Source organism: Onychomys torridus, chromosome 12 (assembly GCF_903995425.1).
Source record: "Onychomys torridus chromosome 12, mOncTor1.1, whole genome shotgun sequence".
Lineage (NCBI taxonomy): Eukaryota > Metazoa > Chordata > Mammalia > Rodentia > Cricetidae > Onychomys > Onychomys torridus.
Window position 1 is genome coordinate 1,166,136 of NC_050454.1, and position 21,894 is coordinate 1,188,029.

Sequence of the window (21,894 nt, forward strand, 5' to 3'; positions counted from 1 at the left end):
ATATCCCAACTTCTATTAACCTAACCATAATACCTCACAGCCAGGGGCAAAAGCTAACTTAAACAAACTAATCACTCACAGCTCTGCCTAGAGCCTTACTTCCTTGGTAATTCCAGAGTCTGTCAATTTGATGTTAATCATCACAGAATTATTGCCAAAATGGTAGGAACTACTTTTTTTTGTAATGTCATCCAATTCTTTTTTATTAAATATTCCTTCTTTCCATCATTCAATGTCTTTTTTCTTTTTCTTTCTTTCTTTTTTTTTTTTTTTTTTTTTGGTTTTTTTGAGATGGGGTTTCTTCTGTGTAGCTTTGCTCATCATTCAATGTCTAGGAAATTTGATTTAGGAAAGAAAAGTTACAACAGAAATGTTTTAAAATCATTCTCCTTATAAAACAAACTATTCATGGCATAAACATTTATGTAAAAAATCAAGAAAATAGCTTGAAATCATTACATCTATGGTACTTGTCCCATCACTGCTTAGAGGACAAAGAAAGCCATAAATACTCACAGATACGTGAACGACATATCTAAGGAAGATGCTAAGATTCTATACATGAATAGGGCCCTTGAGCCTCAAAACGTAAGTGATCAAAGTTGTTTCCACCAGTTCAAGCATGATCACTGAAGTGTTGGAGGGAACCCTGGATATGCGTGAGCAATAATTGTACAGACCAATTTTCCAGGATTAGACAACACTGGGAGCCACCACCAGAGGGCGGCATACATAAACTACAGAGAAGCCTAATTTAAACATGCTTTGGTAGTGTAAGAGCTCACATTAAGTCCTTGAGAAACCATTGATTTCTTCATTCCCGGAACATGGCGCATCTTTGTTTCTTCTCCTGCTAGTGTGATAACAAATTGTGGGAAAGCAACTGATTTGATAACTTTTTGCTGTTTGGGTTCTATTGTTTGTTATTGTTGTTTTTATTCTCTCATACACTGCGTCCCAACTGAAGTTTCCCCTCCCTCCACTCCGCTCTTCTCCAAACCCGCTCCTCCTCCATTTCCCTAAAAAAAACAAAGAGCAGGCCTCCCAGAGATATAAACTGAACATGGCATAAGAAATTACGACTAGGCACAAACCTCAAGGCTCAATGAGGCTTACTGGGCTCTAGTTTAAGAACGCAATGTACCATGGGAGGAAGTTTAAAGGGCTGGAACTGGAACTGGAAGATGCTGCTCCCAATAAATCTCTATTCCAGAAGCAGAGAACCAGGAATGACCATGCTCAGATGACTCTCCGGGTTTGGGCAATAAATTAAACAAGCCTGGAGAAGAGCACTACGTAGTTTTAGGGTATATCATCCCCCAGAAACCATATTGAGATTTCCACCACGGAAAAATTAGTGCACGGGCTTCAGACTCAGTTTGACTTTAGTTCTTATGACAACGCTAAATGCACCCGGATTCCTTCCTAGACTATCACACAATTATAGCACCTGAACCAGTTCCTGATGGAGTCCATGTTCTCCATGAGCTTGACCCAGTTGGTCACTGTTTTAATGGCCAAAGGACAAGAGGCAATGCACTGTCTCATCAGAGAGAGGGAGAGACAGGAAGGAAGACAGAGTGACCAGGGACTTGCTCTCTGAAAAAATCCTCATGCAAGGCTTGAGCAGGTTCTAAGTACAAACAAGTTTAATGCCTGCAGAGAGCTGCAGTTCGCTTCCAGGGTGGCTGAACTACAGGCCCTGTCTCTAGAAGAACAACTGTCTCTCAACATTGCCACATGGGGACTAATTGCCAACAGACTAGCCATTGGGGGTAATAATCGTGTCCATCGCAGGAGAAAGTTGTTAATGACACTGGATAGAACTAAGATTAGGGTGCTCACTTTGGTAGTACATATACTAAAATTAGAACGATACAAAGAAGATGAGCCCCTGCGTAAGGATGACATGCAAATTCATGAAGTGTTCCATATTAAAAAAAAAAAAAAAAAGAACTAAGATTAGGACATTTCTACTTCTACAATTACAGCCACAATTGCCAACCCATAACACTTTGGTCTTAATTCTTGGGAATCACTTTCTTCATTCTTCATGTCTAGAATACTGCCTGTTGATGAATGCTGTAAAATCATAAGAAGGACTTTTTAAAATTTTTATTCTACTCATCATGAGGGGGGTGCATGGAGTTGCCTGGGTCAGGAGGTGGGGAGGGTCTGGTAGGAGTTGGAGGAGGTGAAATGTGATCACAGTATATTGTATTAATACATTTTTTAATCTTAGCACTTGGGAGGCAGAGGCAGGCAGATCTTGGAGTTTGAGGCCAGCCTGGGCTACAGAGTGAGTTCTAGAACAGCCCGGTCTATACAGGGAAACTCTGTCTCAAGGAGCTATCTCTTCAGTCACTTGGATATTTTCTCAAAATTTTGTTCAACTGTTAATTTTACCCTGTGTGGTCGTTATTTTTTATTTTTTGGTTTTTCAAGACAGGGTTTCTCTGTATAGCTTTGTGCCTTTACTGGAACTCACTCGGTAGCCCAGGCTGGCCTCGAACTCACAGAGATCCACCTGGCTCTGCCTCCCGAGTGCTGGGATTAAAGGCGTGCGCCACCACCGCCCAGCAGGTCGTTATTTTTTATTGGTGATTTAATTATATCTAGAATCATCTATGAGACCAGACTCCATGCACAAGTGTGAGGAATGATCTCAACTAGGTTAGGCTCTGCCCATGCCTATGAGGAATATATGGATCAAGCTGAGACGTGAAGAACCACACCCACACTGGGCTGCACCATGCCTTGTCCACGGTTCCTGGATGCAAGCAGAGGAGAAAGCTCACCGGGTGTCAGCATTCAGTGTCCTCTGCTTCTTCCCTGAGTAAGCCTCTTGACCAGCCCCCTCAAGTCCTAAGAACAGAACTTGCCCACAATGATCTCCTCTGCCCTCACACGTAGTCAGATAAATCTGTGCTAATGTAAGCGACATGCTAGAGTATTGTTTCACCACAGCTATGGCAGACACTTGACACCAAGACAGACACTGTTGTTGTGGTAAACCTAAACAAGTGGGTCTTGGGTTCCTGGGACTATTTTCTATGTTGTGGAAGAGACCGTGGAGAATTTGGGTAAGGAAAGCCCTAGTGTGTTGGAAGCAGGGTATATGGTCATGAGAGTGCATAGAAGTTTGGGGTACAGAATACAGGATTATGAACCTAATAGTATCTCAAAAATAATTAGTAAAAGCAAATACATGGATGGAAAGTAAATCTATGTGTCATTTTGTCACTTATGACATAAGCCTTGCGATCTTTTGTTTGTTTGTTTTTTGAGACAAGGTTTCTCTGTGTAGCCCTGGCTGTCCTGGAACTCACTCTGTAGACCAGGCTGGCCTTGAACTCACAGAGATCTGCCTGACTCTGCCTCCTGAGTGCTGGGATTAAAGGCATGCGCCACTCCCCCCACTCCTCTACTCCCTCCCCTCCCCGGGCAAACATGACATCACAATGGTCAGTTACCCTGACGACTGTAGAATCCTCAGATCTCAGTGGTTGGTCTGCCAACTGCTCTAGCCATCATCTTTGGATGAAAGAGAAATTTAAGTCTATTGAAAGGCTCTCCATTCAAGGCTTCACTGGAAAAGGTATTCTCTTAAGAACTATTTCTGGGTGTAGCTCCGTGACAGGTTCCGCCTCGCATGCGCCTCCCACCCAGCGCCACCACGATGCCCAAGAGGAAGGTTAGCCGGAACGGACAGACGAGCGTTGAAGGCGGCGGAGCCCAAGATGATCTGCAGGGCTGTGGCCAAGCCCGCCCCTGCCAAGGTGGACGCGAAGCCGAAGAAGCCCCGGGAAAGGATAAATCATCAGACAAAATGTGTAAACAAAGGGAAGAGGGGAGCAAAGGGCAAACAGGCTGAGGTGGCGGACCAGCAAACCACAGATGTGCCTGCAGAAAACGGAGAGACGGAGAACCAGAGTCCAGCCTCCGAAGTAGAAGAGAAGCCAAGTCCGACTAACCATCCATCGCGTCTGTCAGGGTCCCCGCCTCCCTTCTTGTACAATCCAGGGGTTTTTTTGTTTTGTTTTGTTTTGTTTTGGTTTGTTTTTTTTTTTTTTTTTTTTTTTTTTTTTTTTTTGTTTTTAGAGACAGGGTTTCTCTGTGTAGCTTTGCGCCTTTCCTGGAATTCTCTTGGTAGTCCAGGCTGGCCTCGAACTCACAGAGATCCGCCTGGCTCTGCCTCCCGAGTGCTGGGATTAAAGGCGTGCACCACCACCGCCCAGCTCAGGGGGATATTTTTTTTTAATCAACTATTTTGTAAATGGGAGTTTTTTAGTAGCTCTAGAAACATTTTTGGTTGTGAGCCTAGCCTTTAACGGCTGAGCCATCTCTCCAGCCCTAGAAACATTTTTAAAAGGTGGGAGGAAGTCCCACCTCATCCCATTTTTTTTTTTAAGTGTAAATGATTTTTTTTAAGAGGTTAAATCACTTGCTGGTTGTTTATTTTTTGGTACAACCAGAAAATAGCAGGATACTGAATCAGGAGAGGCTGTGACTGTCTCGGGGGTCACCATAACATTCCGTAGAGGGGGCTAGTTTTATATCCTACAACACAAAGCATACTACATGGTAATTTGAAGTCTTGGTCGTGCATTTGTGTCTGGAATATTTTCAGTTATTTCTGGTCTCGTGTTTCTAGTAGAACTGTATCCTAAAAAACCACTCCTGGGTCCTTGCCCTGTCAGAACTGTCTTTGGTCATGGCAGTCCATTTTCCTAACAACTGTGATAATATGCTGTGAAAGATTGAAATTTTGAATATGTACTGTATGTGGCATAAAATTGTGAGTCAGTGGAATTAAGGATTGTGATCATTTGATTGTTATGTGAGGTCTTAGGGAAAACTCGCCAAGCTTAGGATGGAGCATCACTGGAATAAGTTCAAAGAGAAACAGCACTTGGCTCTTTTGGGTACGTGAACACAATGTATGACTCTTAGAGTTTGGGTCCATGTTTTAAGAATTGAAATGTCTGTGTACTCAACCAATAAAGTCTCAGTTGTGAAAGAGAGGGGAAAACAACAACTATTTCTGATCCTTATGATAGGCGGGTAGACTCAGGAAGTATTCTATCTTCTTCCCTCCAGATCATGAAAACTTATTCTCCATGCAGCACACCCCTCATGAATAGTAAATTATTTTAATGAAGTTCACCGCTGTCCCCTCAAGAAAGGAGGCCTCATACAGTCAGGGGCAGAGGAGTGTCTCTGGAGGTGTTAGCATCGTTGACCTGGAGCGAGCAAACAGCCTCTGAGCCAACCTGCTGCCGCTGCCACAGAGGCTGTGGGCAGAAGCTACAGGGAGTGTGAGGTCTTTTTGTCACATGGGTGCCACTTATTACAATCAATTTGCATGAGTCTATTAAGTGGGTAACAGGATTTATTAAGATTTAAATTGAGGAAATACACTCATGATTACAGACAGAGTAGTCAGCAGAAATCGTCCTCTGATCTGACCGGAGCATAAGCAGGAGCAGGGAGAGGGCTTGTGACCCTTCTCCAACCCCTTATCAGAGGTCACAGACAACAGCAGGAAGCACCACCTCCTTTGGGCTGTACAGCCAGAGGTCATGGGCTGAGCAAATACCTCTAAGCAGAGGTTCTGGGATACACTGGAGAAAAGTGGTTGTAAATGAACGTGTCTTTCCTAGTCAGGGAAGAGGATTTACACTTTGTTGACCTTGGTTATTTTACCCAATATGAGCATGAAGGCCAACTGAACAGTGGTCAGATCTCAGGCAAACATATAAGAACTTCCTGATTTTCAGAAACTAAAAGTGTTTCCAACATTTATTATTGTTAATGCCAGTTTCAAAAATTTGAACTTTAGCTAAGATAGGAATAGCTTTTCCAAACATCCTCATTTACTTGAATTTTCATGAAGCCAAATCTGAATTATTTTGGCCTCCAGTCAAACTAGACAGTTGCTGTTTACCACGATCCGTGAGTACCACTCTGGCCCTTTTGGGGTGTCTGGTACTGGAGGAGTTAAAGCAGAGGAAGCAGCCGTCCAGGTCAGATCTGATTAAGTCTGCTGAGCTTGGGTCTGAAGTCGATGGTGTTTTCAGCATTGTGGACCTATCCTCAGCCTCTGGGGAGAAACACACAGCAACGCTGCTCGTGAAGTCATTTGGCTTACTCTGTCTGACCAACAAATTGAATGGAGGTTTCCCATGCTTGGTCTTAGGGTTTTTGTGTGATACCTTGTGACTCTGGGGAGCACTATCATCCCAACTAGTAGAACTACATATACATATGTATACACACAGAGACACAGTATAAGTTTAGGCAAGTAGAAAGAAATTTCATTGCCTGAGGCTTTAATCAAACTTAATGTTGTTTGCCCTTCATTCCTTCCTCGGCATCTGTAGTGACTGCCCTCCTCCCACAAAGAGACAACCCTCGCCATTTCCCACTTTGACCCTGCATACCAGCGGTATCTTTCTAGACCCTTTCTAGCCCCTGCCCCAAGGTCCCTTTTTACTCACACTCTGTTTGCAGTTAATCCATGGTATATATTCCTATCTGAAGAGTTTGAGCTTGGAACCACAGATGTGAGAGAACATGGGCTGTCTGTCTTTCTGTGTCTCTGTTACCTCACACAATATATTCTTTCCATTTCCATCCATGTATCTGCAAAGTTCACGACATCATTTTTCTTTGCAGCTGAATAGTATTCCCTTGTGTATAGGTACCACAATTTTATTATCCATTCATCTGCTGAAGGACGTTCCGGTTCCTCTGTCCCAAGTGCTGTGACTAGAGCAGCAATGGACACGTCTCAGCAAGTGTTAGTGAAGTCAATTCTGAAGTCTTTTTGGTGTATTCCAAGGAGCTGTGCAGCTGGGCCTCACTTAGCTGAGAGGATTCTCCAGACTGATTACCAGAGTGGCTCCTTTAGTTGGCATTTCTGCCAACAGTGGATGAGTTTTTCTGATCCCCCATGCCTTTGGAAGCATGTGATGCCTGTTGGTTTGTTGACCTTAGCCATTCTGAGTGGGGTGAGATGAAATCTCAAACTTGTTTTGATTTGCACTTCCCAAAATGGAAAGGATGATGAGCACTTTTTGAGATATTTTCTAGTCAAAACTATCTTATTTGAGTCTTCCTTGATGATTGTATCACAGTGACTTTGGTAAACATATGATAAGAAAACGTACATATAAAAATCAATATATACATATATGCATGTATATACAAACATACATATTTCTCAGCATGTCCAACTGAAAAAAAGAAGCAAAAATGAAAACAATGATTTAGTTCTATTTAGAGAACTGAGCCTATGAGTTTAATTTCATGGCACTCTTCACATTTCTCATAAAGCTTATCCTGTTGGCCTCTGACTCTCCTGTTGGCCTCTGACTCTCCTGTTGATCTCTGTTCTATCAGTGTTTGACCTGTCGCAGGAGAGGCCTCTTTTCTGAGATGGAAATTTTAAATGGGAAAGTCACAGCTTCGGAAATCAAGAATCAAACCCTCATGTTCCATGGGCCAGTGGAACTCAGAAGAGAAAGCATCAGTAAGAAGTGTCACCTCTACCTGTACAGAGATTTCTTGGTTGTGACGAATAGTCAGTACGTATTTACTTCAGACTCCTGATTATTAAAGGCAGCAGTGTGTCACCCTGACTGTGGAACAACTCAAGGGGATTTCCCCTTCTGTTTTTACAAATGATTTGATTCCTTCATTATTTAACAGCCTGTGGAGCTCCTATTTTGTCCAGTGCCCTGGTAGAAAATAAAATCGAGAATCTATAGTAACAGCCATACTTGATTGCACATATCAGTAATTCAAACAGTTTGGAGTATTATTAGCATAGCCTGCTAGATCTGGCTATTAAGGGGGGGAAGAAACATAGCACAACCCGGGAGCATATGTCTGATAATAAAAATCTGGTTTTGTACATTATTCACACTTCCAAGGTAGCTTGTAGATTTAAAAATCCCATAACAAGTTCTTGGAATTTGTCTGCACACTCCAATCGTGAAAGAACAATCCCAGTGCAAAGGCTGATGGCCTTGGAAAGAGAGCGAGCCACACCTGAATGGAAGAGATCCCAGAGTTGTACTCCCAAGGGACCCTGTAGGGCATAGATGAAGAGTTTGAGATTCTCAGCAGTTCCTGGATCCAAACCCTGTCTCTGTTGCTTTGGCTATTAGCCGTTCTGACCCTTCCTCGCCAAAAAAGTGGGGATAATAGCGGTTAGCTTTGTTAAATATTAAATTGAACAAAGGTCATAAAATTTTTAGGTTTCTTAGAAAATGGCACATACCTGTTCATCACTTGAGAGTAAAATTAATGACCTGTGCTTTAAAAATAACTGCTGGCTTGGTTGTAAGGAAGCATGAAACCAGAGTGCTTGACTGACATAAGGTCAAATTGTTAAAATGGATGTTCCCTCTCTATATAAGAATGAATATTTAAAACAGTATGCTTCAAATACATAGTGTAGTCTATGCTCAATGCAGATATGGAAAAGGTACTGTCAGGGTCTTCCAGAGGCAGCTGCCTGTAGTGATGGTGACCAAAGGGTCCAGCTTTGTTCTTATCATGAGCACAGGTCCCTTGTTGAACAAACAAACTAACGACGTCCTTGTTTAACTCCTTTTTTAGGTATAACATAGCCTTTAAGATAAAATACATCATCCCTCTGACTTCCCTGTGGATGGGGGAGTGTGTGGCCACAGACTTTGTAGGCTCCAGTCAGGCCAGGAAATCCATTTACCTAGGCTGGCCCATAGAGAACTTCATAGTCACCTTCCGGTAAGAACCACAACTTGTTCCTTGGTTGTCACTGGCTGTCTGTGTAAGGACACAATTGGATTCATATTATCAGTACACATAGACAATTTAAATGTAAAAACTGTTGTCCAGATCTTAAAAACAATATTCTGTTTTAATCTGATTGTATGAAAACTGTCTCGTTATAACTTGCTGTATTGGCACCTGCTGGCCAAGAGACATTTCCACATGTTTCCATGCTGGATGAATCTAAGTGGGAATTGCTAGGGAACATCCTAAGATAGAGATCATTGGGTTTTCAGTGGATGCCAGTTTCCTGGTAGCAGGACTGAAAGAGTGCTCAGCTTCTGGAGGAGGAAGTAGAGAGGGGGCTGGGGCTGCTTTCCAGCATCTTAGATGGATGACCAGGTGTCATCCCACTACGTAAATATGTTGTTTGTTTTTTATTCTTCAGTAATGTTAAGTAGGCCAGTTAGCATCAAAATTCCTTTGCTGCTGCAAATGAACAGGATCTCACTGTAGAAAACTATAATCATAATCAAGAACCTCGAGTGTCTGTATATCAAGTTTACATTTTTGATGACTATAGAGGAGAGGTGAGGACTGGTGCCATCAGACACTCAGAGTCAGAGGTGACTTGTGAGGAGCTGTCTAGGTTGTCTTTGGGTCCTAGAGAGCTCTCAGCTAAGGACTCCCAGGGATCCTGTGGCCACACCTGCTGCTCTGGACCGCCACACAGCAGCACTTACACTAGTTACCACATGAAGAGTTCACCATGGCTCCTCACTCTTCCTCCTCACCTCACTCCTCCCCCAAACATCCAGCCTCATCCCAGAGCTCCATCAGCTACCACACACACCTTCAGGTTTGCAACCTTTCTAAGTGTAGCCTCAGCTGTTGACTTAAGGAACCATTTACAGAGTGTTTTAGAAAGAAATCCATGTTTGGGTTGTTCTCTATCTCTTCTTTTTTATGCCTGGTTTCTCTGATTATTACATTTTTATGCCTCACATTTGCACTTGAGATAAAGCAGTTTTTTAAAAATATTTATTATATACACAGAAGAGGGCGCCAGATCTCATTACAGATGGTTGTGAGCCACCATGTGGGTGCTGGGAATTGAACTCAGGACCTCTGGAAGAACAACCAGTGTTCTTAACCTCTAAGCCATCTCTCCAGCCCAGAGATAAAGCAGTTTAAGTGGAGATGGGTGAAGTGTTTGATGACAGTTTTCCAGGGGTCCTTCCAGTGTCAGAGACTGAACTGTAAACCTTTCCTGTATGTTAGGTAGGCTGTAAAGACCAGTTTAAAAACCAGGTATCAGCATCTGTAATAGTTCATCTGTAATGTAACTTAGTGCGCGCCATCCTTACCATTACATAACTTGATGTGAGGATTTAGAAATGGTATATGCACACATTAAGGGCGATATGGATGGGTGATTGACCCTTCTGATGAACGCAGCCCCAGAATAATACAGATGGCAAGAGCAGGTGGGGTGCAATTAGTAGTAAAAGCAAGAAATGTGCTCTGCCTCAGGAAAAAGGAAAACTGAATGGTTCTCTGGGAAGTTCAACAGCTATTCCACATAACTCAGCAGCTCCAGTCCTAGGTGTAGACTCATTGACTATGACAACACACAACTCCATCAAAGTTCATGCATAAATATTTCAGTAGCATGGTTCATAACTACCAATAGTGTAAGAAACTAACTATCCAGGCATTACATGAATAAAAGAAATAAAATACTCTCAGCCAAAGTGTTCAATTTAATGTATCCCTAGTATGATTTCATTCAAACAAATCTTCTGTATTTGAAAACCTCCTCAATCAGCAAGAGCACACAAGGCTCACTCACCCTTTTATCTGTTGGGAAGAGGAAGCTCAGAGCACTTGCCTCACCTGGCAGAGTCAGCTAGATTGGGTTCCACAGCTACAGTCAGACACTACTGTCCACTTCCTGTCACTAACAGGTCACCTGGCAAAGGGCAGGTCTGTCAGATGCCCAGGGTGAGGAGGACACTCACGTTGGTAACCACAGATCATAGGCTTCTAATATGTTGGTCATGAAAGATACTCTTCAAATCCAATCATAAATGGTTTATATGATTTAATTTTTCTCCATCTTTATATTGCAGATCTTTAGATCAAAAAAGAGAATGGTGTTATTTCCTTCAAAGGTATTTCATTGTTGTGCATTTTTAAACTCTTTAAACAGTGGTGAATGAGTAAGAGCCTGTGCAGCACCCTGGTCTGTTCCCTTGTTCTGACTAGAGCTGGTTAGACTGACTTTGACTAAAATCTTCTCGCTTGGATGGACCCTAGCTACTCCTGTAACTTTTCACTTCCCAGTGTTTGAGGACATGGCGGCTACCATTCTCATAATTCCTCTTCTCCCACCTTTATGTCGGAGCAAAGATTATTCTAGAAGATAATGGTACTGTCAAGACAGGTCACTCAAGCCAACTGCTACTTCCTGTTCACCGACTATATAAAGAGCCATGCTCACTAATGCAAGCAGGAATATCTGAGAGCTAGCTCTGCTGCTGAAATGACACAATTCTCTGTGTTCTAGAACTTGCCCTGCTTTTCCAAAGCGTTTTTTGTCATTTGATCTGCCAAAGAAAATTTTCTGAGTCCATTCATTTGCATTCAAAATTTTTAAACAAGGCTGGAGAGATGACTTAGCAGTTTAAGAACACTGCTCTCTCACAGGTCGTGAGTTCAATGCCCAGAAACCACATGATGGCTCACAGCAACCTATAATGAGTTCTGGTGCCCTCTTCTAGCCTTAGGGACACATGCAGGCAGAATATTGTATACATAATAAATAAATTTAAAATTTTTTATACATTGACAAACTTGATTAATGTGAAAATGAGCAACTAGAATTTATTTCATATTTTTTGTCTCCTTATCAAATTTGTTCAGATCCATTAATCAAACCAAGGAGAAGTACCACGGGATGAGTACTGAACTGGAGATATTCCTAGAGGACAGCCCGAGCGGGAACACTGTATGTGTACATTCGACTAAGACGATATTGTACTTTAATGGCCGATGCAGCAGAGGGAGGGGCGGGGGGAGAAGGTGTGGAAGAATGGGGAGAAACGGGCCGAGAAGAGGGAGAATTAGAGAATAAAATGGCAGGACACTGAAAGTTTAGTCAATGCTACCAGGAAGAAAGTATTTTCTTGTGCACACATGTGTCTTTGCCTGTATAAAACAAATACCAATTAACATGAAGCCAGAGCAAGCCCTGTGAGCTACTGTGCGCGGACATAGCAAAGAGTCCGTGCTAAGGACCATACACCGAGGGTTGGTGGTGTTCTTACAGAAACGTCTCCTGGGCAGGCTTTGTCACGGGAATTGCTTATGTTTCCATAATGTAAGTGCTCACATCCTGAGTAGCTGTTGCTATTTGCTTTTCAATAATTTTTAACTAATTCTCGATTTTTAAACTTCTGGGTAAGGTCTCCACTTATCTGTAGTATAAGGATGAACATTTAGATTGCAGTTAGGAATTATGCTGGTTTAGGAGAGTGGTTGTTCTCTAAGTTCCCTGACTTGGGGACCACATGTAATTGACTAGGCTTACTGTAGCTAATGTGACTCCCCCGTCATAAGTCTTGAGTCCAAGCAGACAGCTGTTGGTGACTGCCCAGATGTGAGTACAACTATCACAGCTTTAGAGAGACCCTAGCCTGCTGCACACTACATAGCTCATAGTTTCCATGTGTGCGTCCGCCTCTTCTTAGAAGTTTGAATGAAGTGAGTCCTTGGGGTAGAAGCTTGTCAGTTCCACCTCAGATCTACCTAGTCCTTGTTCAAAGTGCATGCTGACTTGTCCATAGCATTGGAGGCAACCACTGGCAAAGGCTGTGGCTTGTGTTGTTAGGGAGTCTCTTAGATATTCCTGACCAGTGACTCACTACTAGTACAGGGTTTTTGTTAGTTTATGGCTCTTGAGTGGAGGTCTTATACCCCAAGGGGTTTAATTTCATTATATATATATATAATATATATATATATATGTGTGTGTGTGTGTGTGTGTGTGTGTGTGTGTGTGTGTGTGTGTATGTCCATATTTATTCATTATTCATCGTTTATTACATGTATGTAGTATGTAATTCTATGAACTTTTTCAAGCATCCCCAATGTTATTTACCCTCCTACCCACCTCTGCTTCTGTATCTTCCCCTGCAAATGAAGCATACCCTGCTCTGGTTTCCCATTTCCTCCTTCATATCACCACTGTCCTTCTGTTGTCCTCTCTGGAGCTTCTGCCATGGTCCCTTCTTAATTTCCTGTGTCCTGTGGCTCTTCTAAGTAATGTAGTCACATCTAAAGGTTTGGATCCAGGAACCACAGATGAGAGAGAACATGCAATGTTTGTCCTCTGGAACTCTGTTACTGCACTGAATGTAATATTTTCTACTTTCATTTATTGAAAATTTCAGCCTTTCTTTAGTTATTGTTATTCTTGTTTGCTTTGTTTTATTCAAGACAGGGTTTCTCTGTGTAGCCCTGGCTGTCCTGGAATTCACTCTGTAGACCAGGCTGGCCTCGAACTCACAGAGATCCACCTGCCTCAGCTGGGATTAAAGCTGTGCACCACCACTCCCAGACCCAGCATTTCATTTTTGTAGCTGCATTGTGTCTATGAGGCACATTTTAATAATCTATTCATTAGTTGAAGGACATTTACATTGTTTTCCAGGTATTATTACTAAGTCAGCAATGAATATGGCTGAGCAATTATCTGTGGAGTAGGATGTCTAGGCCTTTGTGCATGTTCCAAGAAGTGGTACATGTCAGTGATGTGGTGATTTAGTGTTGCCTTTTGAGGATTCTCCCTGCCGGTTTACATAGTGGCTGTCTTAGTTCCCAGTTCCACACCAGTGGGTGAGTGTTCCCGTTCCACACCAGTGGGTGAGTGTTCCTGTTCCACACCTTTTCCAGCATTTGTTCTCAGTTGTTTTCTTGATTTCAGACACACTGACTTGGTCAAAATAAAACCTAAAAACTGTTTTCTGTTTGCATTTACCTAATTGCTAAGGACAAGGAACAAGTTTTCAGGTATTTCTTAGCCATTTTTATTTCCCCTTTTGAGAACTCTGTTCAGATAGATGCATAGCACAATTTTCAATTGTGCTGTTTGTGTTCTCGACTCTGCTTTCTGCTTCTTTCTGTAGTCTAGACATCGATCCTCTGTCAGAGGAATGGCTGCCAGTGGTCCTCTCCCTTCCTGTGCTCTTCCTCATCCTCAATTGATGGATTCCTTAGCTGTAAAGAGGTCTTTCATTGTTTGAGGCTGCACGTGTCCACTGTTGGCCTTACTTCCTGGGCATCTGGAGTCAGACAGTCCTTCCCCACAGCTCCATCATAAAGCACCGCCTACGTTTTCAGCATTTGAGATCTCACATTGTGACCTTGAATCCACCTGGATTTAATACTGTGCAGAGTGATAGGTTCCACTCCAGTTTCTCTGTTTGTGCGTGGGGACACCCAGTGTCCCCAGCACCATGTTCTTGTTGCTGTTGTTATTTTTGAGACAGGCTTTATCTGAGGCAGGTTTTCTCTGTGTAGCTCTGGCTGTCCTGGATCTCACTCTGTAGACCAGGCTGGCCTCGAACTCAGAGATCCTCCTGGTTCTGCCTCGTGAGTGCTGGGATGAAAGGGGTGCAGGGGTATAAGCCGGCTCCCAGCACCATTTTTGAAGATGTTTTAACATCATTGTCAAACATCAGATGGCTTTAGTTGTGTGCTTCTGAGTCTGTTTGGGCTCCTTGGTCTCCAGGTTCGTTTTGTACCACTACTATACAGTCTTGTGTCCTGAACTCGGCAATGCTAAACCTTCCATCCTTGTTCTTTTGCTCAGAATTACTTTTGTTATCCAGGATTTTCTGTGAGTTTCATGAATTTTAGTATTTTCTTTATATTTCTGTGAAAAATATTGTGGGACTATGATTTGGATTATGATTTGAGTAGTTTTGGGTACAATTTTCTTTTTTTATTAAGGAATTAATTTATTCATTTTAACATACCAATCGCAGATCCCCCTCTTCCCTCCTCCCTCTCCTCCAGCCTCCCCCCTCAACTCCCCCATTCTCTCCTCCATTTAGTAAGGCCTCCCATGGGGAGTCAGCAGAGCCTGGTCCATTCAGTAGAGGCAGGTCTAAGCCCCACCCCCCACCCCCTGCATCAAGGCTGTGTAAGGTGTCTTACCATAGGTAGTGGGTTCCAGAAAGCCAGCTCATGCACCAGGGATGGATCCTGATCCTATTGCCAGGGGGGCCCCTTAAGCAGATCTAGCTACACAACCGTTTCACTTATGCAGAGGGCCTAGTCCAGTCCCACACAGGCCCCACAGCTGATGGTCTAAAGTTCATGAGTTCCTACTATTTCGGTTTGGTTGTCTCTGTAGGTTTCCCCATCATGATCTCGATGCCCTTGTGAACCCCTCTTCCCTCTCTTCAACTGGACTCCTGCAGCTCGGCCTGGTGCTTGGCTGTGGATCTCCGCATCTGCTTCCATCAGTTACTGGATGAAGGCTCTACAATGACAGTTAGGGTGTTCACTGATCTGATTACTGGGGTAAGCCAGTTCAGACACCCTCTCCACTATTGCTAGTAGTTTAAACTGGGGTCATCCTTGGGGATTCCTGGGAACTTCCCAAGCACCCTGTTTCTCCCTATCCCCATGATGTCTTCATTTATCATGGTATCTTTTTCCTTGCTCTCCCACTCTGTCCCTGTTCCAACTAGACCATACTGTTCCCTCATGTTCTCATTCCCCATCCCCTACCCTCCACTGCTCACCCCTCATCCCCAGTCTACTCATGGAGATCTCATCTGTTTCCCCTTCCCAGAGCGATCCATGCATTCCTCTTTGGGCCTTCCTTGTTAGCTAACTTCTCTGGATCTGTGGGTTGCAGTCTGATTGTTCTTTGTTTTACATCTAGTATCCACTTATGAGTGAACACATACCATGTTTGTCCTTCTGAGTCTGGGTTACCTCACTCAGGATGACATTTTCTAGTTCCATCATTTGCCTGCAAACCTCATGCTGTCCTTGTTTTTCTCTGCTGAGGAGTACTCCGCTGTGTTCAGTCTTTGAGTAGTTTTGGGCACAATGGTAATTTTCGCAATAATCATTTTACCAATACATGAGCATGGGAGGTCTTTCCATTTTCTATGTCTTTCTTTCTGATATTTATAGTTTTCTACTGGGGCCTTTAGTCTTCTTTGTTTATCTCAAGATACTGGATTTGGGTTTGGTTTGTTCTTTTTTTTTCCATTTCTTGAGTTGTATCATTAAGTCATTTATTTCTGCTCTTTTTGATTTTTATCTTTTGTGATTAGAGCTATAAATTTCCCTCCTAGAGTTGCTTCCAGCGTGCCCCAGGTATTTTGTTGTGCTGTATTTTTATTTCCACTTAGTTCCAAGGTTTGTGTGTATTTATTTCCTGATTTCTTCGTAGACCTATTCATCATTCAGCCATGAGTATCTTTTTTTTTTAAAGCTGGGGATCGAACCCAGGGCCTTGCACTTGCTAGGCGAGTGCTCTACCACTGAGCTAAATCCCCAGCCAGCCACGAGTATCTTAATCTCTGTGAGCTTTTGTACTTATTAGGGATCTGTTTGCCATTCATTTAAAATTTGTGTTCATGGTCAGATAAGATACACTGAGTTATTTACTTTTTCAGACTTTCTAAATATTTGTTTTGTGCCCCTGCATGTGATCTAATTAGGAAACGCCTCTGTGGGCTGCTAAATAGAATGTATATTCTTTGGTGTTGGGTAGATATTTTCCAACTTTTAAATGGAAATTACTCTTAAATAGTTTATCTTTAGGTGGACATAATTAAACACATACATAAAAGTACAGGATCCCATGTATTCTACTATATTCACCTGTTTGTTAATATTCGTGTGTGTGTGTGTGTGTGTGTGTGTGTGTGTGTGTAGGTCGCACATTCACATGTCAAAGGACCATCCAGATTTGGTTCTCTCTGCCACATGGTTACCAGGAATTTAACCTAGTTCATCAAGCTTCAGGAAAACACTTTTACCTGTTGCAGCTTCGTCCCCACCCTGTTAGACATTAAATGCACCGAGTCTTTTGGGTGACATCCATTTATATATTAAATGCACCGAGTCTTTTGGGTGACATCCATTTATATATTAAATGCACCAAGTCTTTTGGGTGACATCCATTTATATATTAAATGCACCAAGTCTTTTGGGTGACATCCATTTATATATTAAATGCACCAAGTCTTTTGGGTGATATCAATTATACTGAAACACTTCTTACTGGCCTCAGGCTATAAGAAGGAAAGAAAAACCATAATACATTCTCATGCGTCTATAGGCTTGTCTTTGTCATGATTTTCAGTATGCTTTGGTTTCATGGTATGGTAATAAGTGGGTGAATAACTACGAAATCAAGGGATTTCCATTGATAACTGACCATGCTTTTCGCTGTGTTTTCTACAGCCTTTCACTATAACAGCAACACATTTGGACACAGTAAATGACATTGTCAAGAAGTTACAACCAGTGCTGGGAATAACTGTGAGTGACTCCAAAGTTTTTACTTAAAAATCTTTTCTTTTTATACTCTATACATATTTAATATCTGTATAAACATCACTGTCAGACCTTATTATTCTTTGTGTCAATTTCCCATTCTTTCATCTCCACTTGAAAAAGCACAGACAGTTAACATGTTCCATTAGCCCATGTATAGACGACACTGCTCTTGCGTTTCATGTGAAATTCCATGTGCTAAGGATTTTCAGTAAACAATAGCACCTTGTGAGGAGTATTCTTGCCTCTCCAGTGGAGCTGTGATATAATTCAATACTCTTTATAATTTACATTTGCTTGTTTCAAATGGATCCCAGGCTGTGGACAGTAAGTCTGTGGAACTTGTTTACCGCATAGGGCCTATTTTCCAGGCCAGACTCCCGTCCCTTCCCTCTGTAGAACAGGGTGTCTCTGAAGGAAACCCGGTCCTGACTTTACACCCCAGTCTCCTCCAGGCCTCTCTGGCCTTTGTCTCCTTTGCTCAGACTTGCTGAAGTTCCAAGGCTCTCAGGGTTCACTTGCCTCAGCCATCATACTCATGGTGGGAGTGTGGCTCTTGGGCAATAATTTGTCTAAAGCAAGGACATGTGATGGCAAAGCTCAGTGTCATCCAAATGGTATGGGGAAGCAAGTGACAGGGATCTTGGGATTCTTTTCTTGCTTAGGACAAGGAATGAAGTGGTTGTTTGTTTTTAATTCCTAGTCTCACAAAACAGCAACAACCATACTGCTTTGTGACTTCTCAGATCTGTGTCCACCAGGAAGAAGAAAGCAGGGACCTTTGTGTCCCTGCAGACTCAGGGAGGGGACAGAGGCCTCTGAACTCACTAACCTTAAATCACAGTGGCAACCACTTCTAGAGCAGAACTCTGCTGGCCACAGTATTTTGCAGCTTTAGAGACATGGAAGTGGAAAGGGTGTTTTCAAGTGTCTCCTGAGAAAGGTTCTTTGTGACTGTTGTTCTCTTGTCTCCCAGAATGCTGAGGGGGATTACCAGCTCTGCTTCTCTTCTGGCCAGGAAGAAGTGCCATGCCCTCTCCTAGGTAAGTGTGAGGGATCCACAGAGTTCTAACATGTAACCCTAAACTGTCACAGTTTTCATCATTTGGTCTTCAGGTTAAATACCCTTAAAGTAAAAATCCTATGTGGCGTTCTTCCATCATCTAAGACACATTTACAGAGTCTTGTCTCTAGTCCCGGTGTACGATAAAAGGCATTTTTGGTAATTTCTTTTTGTAATTGGTAATTGGTTTTTCAATATCTTTTTATTTAATTAGAATATGATTAAATCATCCCCGCCTCCCAATCCCCCTTCTACCCTCCCAGGTCTCAGTCTCCCTCTCAAATCAAGGGCCTCCTCCTTAGCCTCCTCGTTACACATGCACACAAATGAACAGACATCTGAACACCATCTGCTTGGTCACTTCAATGCTGTCTGCTTAAATACGATTCTAGGACGGGTCACTTGGTACTTGCTAACCGATCCAAGCTCTCATCCCTGAGGAAGGCTAATAACTCCCGGAAGTTGTTCATAGCATCTTTGGATTTGGTTGCTCTTTTTTTGGGGTGGCCCTCACACTTTTCTGCTCTCTACCTCAGAATCCTGTGTTCTGGACATACAGGCATTAGCCAACAAACTCGGCTATTGTTGGTCTTTGTACTGTTGACACAATTGTAAGTCTAGTCAAAAGAAAATACATGCAGAGAAAGCAAACACAAACTACAATCATATTAATTAAACAGTATGCGTTAATTTGTTAAGATCTTATCTTGATAGGAAATCTTGTACTAGCTTCATACACCACAGCTATCCAGAGATAGCCTAAGAACCTTCTATTCACGGTGGCCCCTTAGCAGCCATTTTTAGCTACATTTCCCAAGCACCCTCAGTTCTCCAGTGTGCATCAACATCTGATTGACCTGAAGCCCAGGCTACTGTTACTATGTTCATTCTACAGCTTCCTGTGCCCCAAACATTGAGTGCTGCTGCAGTATTTGGCTAAATGCAGCATTGCATCTGTGCCAGATGGAAGGAAATGCAAGCGCTCACTGTGACAGCAGGGACGAAGGAGAAATGGATGAACGAGAGTTTCACTCAATTCCTAAAAAAGGCGATCTCTATTTTTAGTACAGCATCTTGGAGAAATTCTTTGTTCAGGGGGGAATAACAGCACAAATGAACAGACCACATACTGTGAACCGGGATGCGGAGAATATCAGCCAGCACAGAACCAACATCACTGAGATCAGAAGGATGAGTGTTTAAAGGGCTAGTGCAGAGGGAGGAGATGTGAGTGATGTCCCTTAGGAGGAAAACTCCAGTGGATGTCGGGAAACTAGAACACCATCAAGAGTTTAAAGGACAGTCATACAAAAACTCTGCTGTATGGTGATCCAATGGTCTGTGCGTTCCAAGCAAGCCAACATGTTCAGATTTTCCCCTGTGTTTTAAAGCAGTTTTCCCCCCTGTGTTTTAAAGCAGTTTCCCCCCTGTGTTTAGACACCTGCTTCCCTACAGTGTCTTCAGTGAGGGCACCAGATTCATTAGGAACAACAGCCTTCTTATTCCAGGAGCCTGGGGAGAACTGTAGCTCACCCCAGTGTGTGCACACACTCACAAACAGGTAGGTGTGATTACTCAGCACTGTTTGCATCAATCTAAATTGAGAGTTTTCTCTGTATAGGACATGAGAATCCATATGCTATCAAAATGAGTGAACTTGGAAATGATGCATTTATGGCCCTGGGTCCAAGCAAATACACGGCTTATCTCAACATCCAAAAGGTGATGCAGGAGCTGCAGGCCCATCACGTGCCAGGAAGATTCATCCTAAAACCCAAGGAGACACCCAGAGACCATCAGCAGAGCAGTGAGTCTCTTCCCTTTAAGTGTTCAGATTCTCTGGCTTTTAAATCCTTCTGTTGCCTTTTTCCTGCAATTATTACAACAAACCCCAAATGATATTACTTTTCCAATAAAAGATGGTAAAACTGGGAACTATTTTCACAAGAACAGAAATTCTCCTTAATATATTTTCGTCATGACTATTATGTGTAAAGCAAAGCTAATTTAGATTTTTCATTCTACATCACTCAGTTTGCACAGTGGGAAGTCAATAAATTTTTTTCTAGAATTATTTAATCACCCAATGTTTCCAGATGCAGTAGCACATATTTCATTGGTCACAGGAATCTTAATGATCACCTCACCTAAAACCTGCTCTATCAGCTTGGGACAACCGGAGGTGTATTTGAGGAAGCACCAGTTGAGTGTTGTTTCTGTCTTTCTCAATTGAGGAGCTAAGTATTTGGTTCAAAATCAAGGGACAGAGCCTTCCTCTGAACACAATTAAAGTTAAGGATTAAAATACACTTAGGTAGATTCAAAATAACAAAATCAGGTTAAGAAGAAATGTATTCAAAAATGTCCTTGCCTAAATCTAGTTATCAAACATCTGTACCTGTCAATATGAAGAAAATTCTCTAGGATGTGAGGGTGGCTCTGTTTTCTCCTTTCATGTTGGTGGGATGTGAACGCCAGTAGAATGATAACCTGGCTTCAGGCCTATGTACCTTCTAGAGGCTGCTGTCCCAAATGGAGAATAGCAAAGTGTTCTATTCTATCCAATCTCCCTAAACCCATCTATGTTAGGGTTGACATTATTAGTACTGACCCAGAGTTCTCTGATGAACATTATTATTACAAAGAGTTCTGTGTCCGTGCATTGAGCTGAGTAATGCTTTTGGCGAACTGTATAAACAGTATACCATTTTATTAATTCTTTGATGTTTTCATATAGTGTGTTTTATCACAATCAGTCACATTCTCTAAACTATTCCAAGGTCAACTCCTCCTCTATCAACACACTCAACTGTTTTCCTCTTTTTCTCCCCCTTAAAACAGTGGTTCTCAACCTGCCTAATGCTGGGACCCTTTAACCATACAGCTCCTCATGTTGTTGTGAGTCCAACCATAAAGTTATTTAGTTGTAAATTTGCTACTGTTATGAATCATAATGTAAACATCTGAAATGTGCCCCCAAGAGCGTCTTGACCCAAAGATTGAGAACCACTGCCTTAAAACATAACAACATCAAATCAAAGTTGTGTTGTCCATGTGCCCTTCAGCAGGGGTCATCCCCTGGGGCAGGCTCTACCTTGACTACAGGCCACACCCTTAATGAAAATAGAATCTCAACATTGTAGCAGCTGTCAATTGCCTACATTGCCTCAGGTAGGCATGTGCCTTTCTGCATACCTCCCTCCTTGATGGGAAAGGTCCTTGGACATACTGTAACAGCTGTTCAGAGTTCACAGTTGCAACTGATGTACTGAGTATTGAAAAGATTTTCTTGACTCCATAACAAAACTGTTAATGGCTTTGACCATCTTTCTGCCCTCTTTTTGTGCTGATACTTGAGCTTTGAGGAGGGAATATAATACAGACGCCGTATTTAGGGATCTGCCTTCCAAAGAGACTTATTTTCAGCACATTGTCCAGTTGTGGACATCTCTATTGATCACCATCAACTGTAAACAGTC

At 42.5% G+C, this 21,894-nt stretch overlaps 1 non-coding gene across 1 annotated transcript; it reads left to right on the top strand.

The window, feature by feature from the left end:
- The first annotated feature begins 1,837 nt into the window (after positions 1 to 1,837).
- LOC118594366 lies at positions 1,838 to 1,939 on the top strand. Its single transcript, XR_004946356.1, has one exon. It is a non-coding gene; the product is annotated as a U6 spliceosomal RNA (small nuclear RNA).
- The last annotated feature ends 19,955 nt before the right edge of the window (positions 1,940 to 21,894 follow it).